The sequence below is a fragment of the Trematomus bernacchii genome, unplaced genomic scaffold (genome assembly GCF_902827165.1).
Source record: "Trematomus bernacchii unplaced genomic scaffold, fTreBer1.1, whole genome shotgun sequence".
Classification (NCBI taxonomy): Eukaryota; Metazoa; Chordata; class Actinopteri; order Perciformes; family Nototheniidae; genus Trematomus; species Trematomus bernacchii.
Genome location: NW_022988050.1, coordinates 10,268,687 through 10,275,357, shown reverse-complemented (window position 1 = coordinate 10,275,357; position 6,671 = coordinate 10,268,687). Strand labels below are relative to the sequence as shown.

Here is a 6,671-nt window from a genome sequence, read left to right as displayed (position 1 = left end):
ATCTCCAGCACGTCAGATAAGCCAATATAGTCGTGGCATGCACCAAAATGGCTTCATGCACTGCTCAGGCTGAACAAGGCCTGTGCTCCTGGAGTCACCTTTACCTGCTGTATAACTTGAATGAATCCACTAACTGAACTCCCTGGAAAGTCTTGCGCATGATAATAAGAGTTGAGTCAAGCCTAAAGCATGGTCTTTCTGCTCTCAACTGCTTTGTTACATCAGAGCTGGAGGAAAGTGAAAGCTAGACTGCCATTGGTGCTTGAGACCCTCCACCCTGCCAACACCTCATTCTTTCATGCTCACCACTCCACCTCTTTTTTCTGTCTAACTTGTTCTCGCTTTTCTCCTTGTTGTCTTGCAGGGAGAATATGGGGGAAGGGAGCAGGGTGGGGAAGGAGGAGAGGTAAGAAAACAAGTTTGGTTGCTGCTGGGATTAAAGCAGATCATTTATAAAAACAGCTCAGTCAACTCAGATTATGTGTGAGACTTTTGACCAAGTGCAGCAAGAATATAAATACCTCTCAGATGATAAATGTAACTTAATATGTTTACTCTCCTTATTCAGGTATTTCAATGTTGTAAATTACTTCCTTTAATGTATCTAATGGCTGATACTCAATTTAGTACATGGACAATAATGATGAGGCTTTTCAATGCAATGTATTGCTTCATGGTAAAAGGATGAGAGGGTTAGCTTCATTAGTTTAGACCCAAAAGAGTAATCCACTGATTTAGCATCGCAGGACATTGTCAGACTTATAATAGATAATTGACAAAAGTCTCATATCATGACAATTATGATTTCACCTAGTCAAATATTTTAATAATATTAGTAAGCCATTCATGTCTGGACAGAAAGCACTGACTGTGTCTTTATAACTATGAAGGTGATCATTGTTTTAAAGGGCTATAGTGCTTTCAGGAGGGCTCTTCATATTCAAATGAATATTTGTTATCGTTTTTGAGTTTTAGAAGTGCAGCTTTTAATGGAAAAACTAAAATAAAGATTATTGAATTAACTTAACGAAATAATACTTAAGAGGAAATTAAGATAAACTCAATGCTTTAAAAAACATGTACAGCTATCAGATAGATGTTAAAGAGTTCAATAGCAGAACTCTCACCACACCACAATACTACTTCCCCCATTAATATGATCTTCCTTCCTTTCTTACAGGGGTACTAGTCGCCATCCGGACCTCCCTCCCATGCTCTCCAGCGGCCCCTCGCTCCCCTCGCCTCACTGTACCAGACTCCAGATGTTCGACATATTTTTTTGTGACTTTACAGAACCAAAATCAACTAAAACAGACTCTTCCGGATGCCGCATCTCAGCCCCTACACTATCTCCCCCTCTGCCTCGTCACTCCGTGATGCCTCCCCCCAGCAGTGCTCTGCCACCTCACCCCGTCTCCTCCCCTCTGATTTTCCCTCCACTGCCTGTCTTACCCTCGCCTCACCTGTGTGTTACTGTCGTCCTGATATGAAGCTTGGTGTTACAGCTCCCACGCATACCAACCAATAGAGTAACCTCACCCACAAACACACACAAACAAGAGACACACCTTTATTGTACACATGCATGAAACACACACATACAGTACATACCGCAGATGCCAGCGCAGACACACACACACACTGGGCAAACAGGTGTAAACTGTAGGACATTGTCTGGTGTGTAGATACAGTTTAACCTCTGCAGTCCACAACAATAACAATAACTCACTGAGGGACTGAGGCAGGGTACAAGAGGGGGAGTAATGCGCTGTTTGTGTGCCTGTGTGTTCATGTTAGCTTATATGTGTGTGTGCATGTGTAGCTGCTGGTGTATAAAGTAACTCTCCAGAGGCGTGTGCAGGGAATCGTTCTTTGAGGACAGATATCATTCTGTTTTGTGTGCAGTAGTTAGATAGTTAGCTACAGTAGACTGCATGAACAGTTGTGTAGAATGACGTCTCGTGTTGTAACTGTAGAGTAGCAGCTGCTCCGTGTAGCTTCGTATGGCTTAGTGTGTGTTTGGCCTCGACGTTTAGAAACAGGGTTTTAACCAGGAAGCAATACACAATGCTCATTTTTCTCAGCTGTTAGAGCGTAAACCTGAATTGTGTTCATGTGATGCATGAGAAAACAAGAGCAGTTATTTCACAAGTAATTTAACTTCAAATGTTCAAGGAATTTCTCAAAAACAAGCAATGAGCTAAATTAAAGTGAGAAGAAAACCAGTTTTTCATACCGAAATTCTGATTGGTTCATGGGAATTCAGGACATGGTCTCCTTTTTCACCAGTGGCACAACAAAAGTGCTTAAAATGCTGTACAATACAATTAGAGCAAATTCATTTGGTGGCCGTTCAAACATCATGGCTTGAGCATTTCTCTCAATGAAACATATAGCTTCAGAATCTGTGGGATGTTGTTTTCAAAGTAAGAGCTGCTTAAGGGGAAATATGAGCAGCTGATACTGACATCCTCTTGTTATCGTGTAGTTGCTTTTTAGTCTTTGTGAAACTGGTTTGCATGCCATCAGGAGAAACCCTCACCGTGTGGACTTTAGTGTGTTAGTTCTGTGATAACAAAAATGATGATTCAAAGAGGCAGTCAGTCTGCAAAGAGAGCAGAATTAACGTTTTTTTTAAATGTTTATCATGGATCCGCTTTTGTGTAGTTATATGTACAGCTTGAATTCTGGGATGTGTAGTTGTTTTTTAGGGTCGTTTTTATTTCACACTAACAAGTCTGTACCCTGGCTGTTCGGGAGCTCCCGCCCATCAACTGTCTCAGCCAATCAGAGGATTCCCTATTCCTCTCAGTCAGTGTGATGCCACCTTTCACTGCTTGTCTGCCCAGCCTTGGTGTGTATGTCTGTATGCACTGTATGTGTGTGTTTATATAAATATATGTGTGTGCGTTAATATAGAACCGGGTCAGCCAGCATAGTGTGTGTGTGTTTGTGTCTGGAGCAGGTTTGTGTGTTTTTACTTTGAGGCCAATGGAAACTGATGACTGCATGTTGCCTTATTAAGCAATCTGACATTCACACTCACAGATTACACGCAACATCACAGTACCAACACATACACAGCACACTTTAAACAACACGCAATCACAAATCCCAACTCGCATACACAAACACAAATCACACACCATGTTTAAGTTGGCATCAAAGCAGACTCGCTGATTTTATAAACAGTACCAGTGAAATTAAAAAGGTTTTGTTGAAATCCAGCAACTGTGTCAAGAATTTATTTGAAGAGGTGGAAGATTGGGTGTTTTGATTTTGATCAGATTATACCACTAAAGGGCCACAGAGAATAATTGAGCCATGGACCCCCATGCTGAGTTTACTGGTTTGTTGTTTGATTTCATACCAAGAATTAAAAAATGAAAATCAATATGACTGTCATGTCTTTGTGTGATGTGCAGATGGAGTTGAGACCCAGTTAGCTTAGCATAGCATAAACGCCAGAAGCAAAAGAATAACAATATTAAAACAGCTGTAACTAAATTACGCCACTCAGAAGCTTTAAAAGCCACAGATCTGGCCAAAATGATAAACACCATTATTTTCATTGATATTGTGTTACATTTATTTAACACTATTATTCATTGGTGAAGGTGACATATTTTATTGCACTTTAAATAAAGAGAGCACTGCTTTTACTTCTATCCTGCTAATGTAAAAAATGAGGTCTGCACCATATTAGAAAAAAAGGGACAATGCAATATTACTTTCTACATTTTTAGTTACTTTTTACGATATAAATATTTATCATATCTATGATATTTCACTTATTTAACATATTGATAATTGACATCTGTATATTATGTTAACAGTTTCCTAATTATATTGTTGTTATTTTAATTGATGCTGTTACTAACATTTTTGAAGTCAACGTCTGGCTAGAAGTGAATTCAAATGATAATGTTCGACGTACTATACAATGAAATTGTCAGCGTTCTATGTTATGACTTTTTTCATATTTTCTACAGACTGTACACTGTCCTTTTTCTTGACTTTTTTGACATAATATACTATGACATGATAAACATGATAAAATATTACTTATATTCATCAAACTATACTATATTTTGACATATTTCATAATTTCAAACAAACTATACTATGACCTTTTTCATATTATAATTAAAATACTATACTATGACTTTGTTGGACATATACTGATGATTGATGAAGATTTCTTTCATATTTTGGGACATTATATACTATGATGATGTCAAAGGCAAGGCAAGGCAAGTTTATTTATAAAACCTTTCAACACAAGGCAATTCAAAGTGCTTTGTAAAAAGGAAAGACATTAGGAGCATTAAGAAACATAATTTAAAAATGGCATTTAAAAACACTCATTTAAAAGCAAAGATAATAAAAGAACATGAATAACAAAGGTACATGAATAAAAGTTACAGTGCAGTTTAAGATGTGAATAGTTCAATTAAAAGCAGCGGAAAAAATAAAAGTCTTCAGCCTGGATTTAAAAGTAGTAAGAGTTGCAGCGGACCGGCAGGTTTCTGGGAGTTTGTTCCAGATATTTGGAGCATAATAACTGAACGCTGCTTCTCCATGTTTAGTTCTGACTCTGGCGACAGAAAGCCAGAAGACCAGAAGATGGTTCATAATTTAGCAGTAGATCAGAAATGTATTTTGGGCCTAAACCATTCAATGCTTTATAAACCAGCAGCAGTATTTTGAAATCAATTATTTGACACACAGGAAGCCAGTGTAAAGATTTCAGAACAGGTGTGATGTGATCCACTTTCTTAGTGTTAGTGAGGACTCGAGCAGCAGCGTTCTGAATTAGCTGCAACTTTCTAATAGATTTTTTAGTGAGACCTGTAAAGACACCATTACAGTAGTCGAGTCTACTGAAGATAAAAGCAAGTTTTTCCAAATCCTGCTGTGACATTATTCTTTTAGTCCTCGATATATTCTTAAGGGGATAGTAGGCTGACTTAGTAACTGTTTTAATGTGACTTTTGAAACTCAGGTCAGGGTCCATGACTACACCTACATTTTTATATTTGCATACTAACATCATTCCTTGTTAAAGTATTTGACATACAATATTATGACCTCTTTTCAAAAGACAATACTGTGTTGTCTTTTCTCATATTCTTGACCTACTTTACTATGTTGTTTTTTCTTTTTGCAGGATCTTTTCAGTCACACACCCCTGTAATGCCTTCTCCAATCCACCGGCTTATGGCAGTATAGTATGGGAAATAAATTGATGCAACACGATGTCTTTGTCTGAACATTTTATTGGTTTCCAAAAAAATGAATAAAACAAAAGTCATTTCCTCCAAAATAATTTCATTGTCAAGGACCTGGACAGCTACAACTGAGGAGAATTCAACCAGGGGATGGGCGCTCCCAGCAACACCTCGCCCTCCCTGCTCCCCTGTCTAGGCTAGCGGAGGAGTCGGGAAGAAGTGTCTTTTAATATGAGACAAAGCGACGGGAGAACAGGAAAAAAGGCGAGATGAGCATCTGTCAAATCTCGAACAGTAAAAACACCAACTATGAAATCACAAAAAATCTTGTTGGGAATCTTAATCTTGGCAACTTGACTACTAATCTTTACACCTGAAGAGTGAGACAACAAACCTCGAGTAATACAATTATTATTTTTATTTTATTCATATTAAAGTGGACCTATCATAATATATTTGAATAATATATTTTAGGGCCATACCTATATAAAACATGTCTGCGAAGTCTTTTTTTCAAAATACCAAACAGATCATGCATTTTAGCCATGCCTCATTTCGCTCTATTTGCTGTATTCCAGCACTGTTTTTGCAAGGGCTGATTCTGTGGCAAATGAGCTGCAGCTGACCACGCCGCCCTGCAAAGGAGGGGGGCGAGGCACGAGCGTCATGTTACCATGCTGTTACCATGCTGTTACCATGCCACGCAACCTCTCATTCCCCTGATAGGTGGAGCGTTGCCCATGTAGGCGGAGCGTCACCGCCCACTATTCCGGGCTGACGTCGTGTCGGATGGAATCTGTGTCCGCTCGTTGTAGCCCCGTTTTTAAAAGATTTGGGTACGGAGGAAAAGAGAGAGGGTTGTATTTTCTGACACTTGGTGAGTTCCCTGACACACCGGGGACACATATTCATGTATAAAAGACGTACAAAAGTGCATTTGCATGATAGGTCCACTTTAAGTTAAATGTATATCCCTTATAAGTTAACTTTAAGGGGCCGAACTCTCTGAAATAAGGCATCTGTAGTGCTGTCATCTGAGGGTCACACCTACACTCAGCGATCACAAAATACAACAATATCATGAACGTTTATATATGAGGGCAGAAGGAGGATCAGCATTTCACTTTCTCTCTCTCTCTGATTTTTCTTAATATAAACTCAGGCAAAAAAACAGAACAGGGCAATGTTTGAACAGAGATGCAGATACAGTATAATGGCAGCACAAAGATCACAAGGTATATAGCAGGCTAGCCAGTGTCTCGTGGTGTGTGTGTCCGCGTGTGTGTAGAAGAGCCAGAAAGCAGCGGTAAACAGTGATGTGTTCTGAGGGCTGTTTAGAGGGTGGAAGAAGGCAGGAGAGGGCATCAATAGCAGGAGGGTAAGGGCAGGGAGAGGAATTGAGGGTCGGAATTGGCCATTTATGTGAAGTATTATAAAGCT

At 39.2% G+C, this 6,671-nt stretch overlaps 1 long non-coding RNA gene across 1 annotated transcript; it reads left to right on the top strand.

The window, feature by feature from the left end:
* The first annotated feature begins 361 nt into the window (after positions 1-361).
* Positions 362-3,227, top strand: LOC117474125. Its single transcript, XR_004555082.1, has 2 exons — positions 362-406; positions 1,181-3,227. It is a non-coding gene; the product is annotated as an uncharacterized LOC117474125 (long non-coding RNA).
* Positions 3,228-6,671: the final 3,444 nt, after the last annotated feature.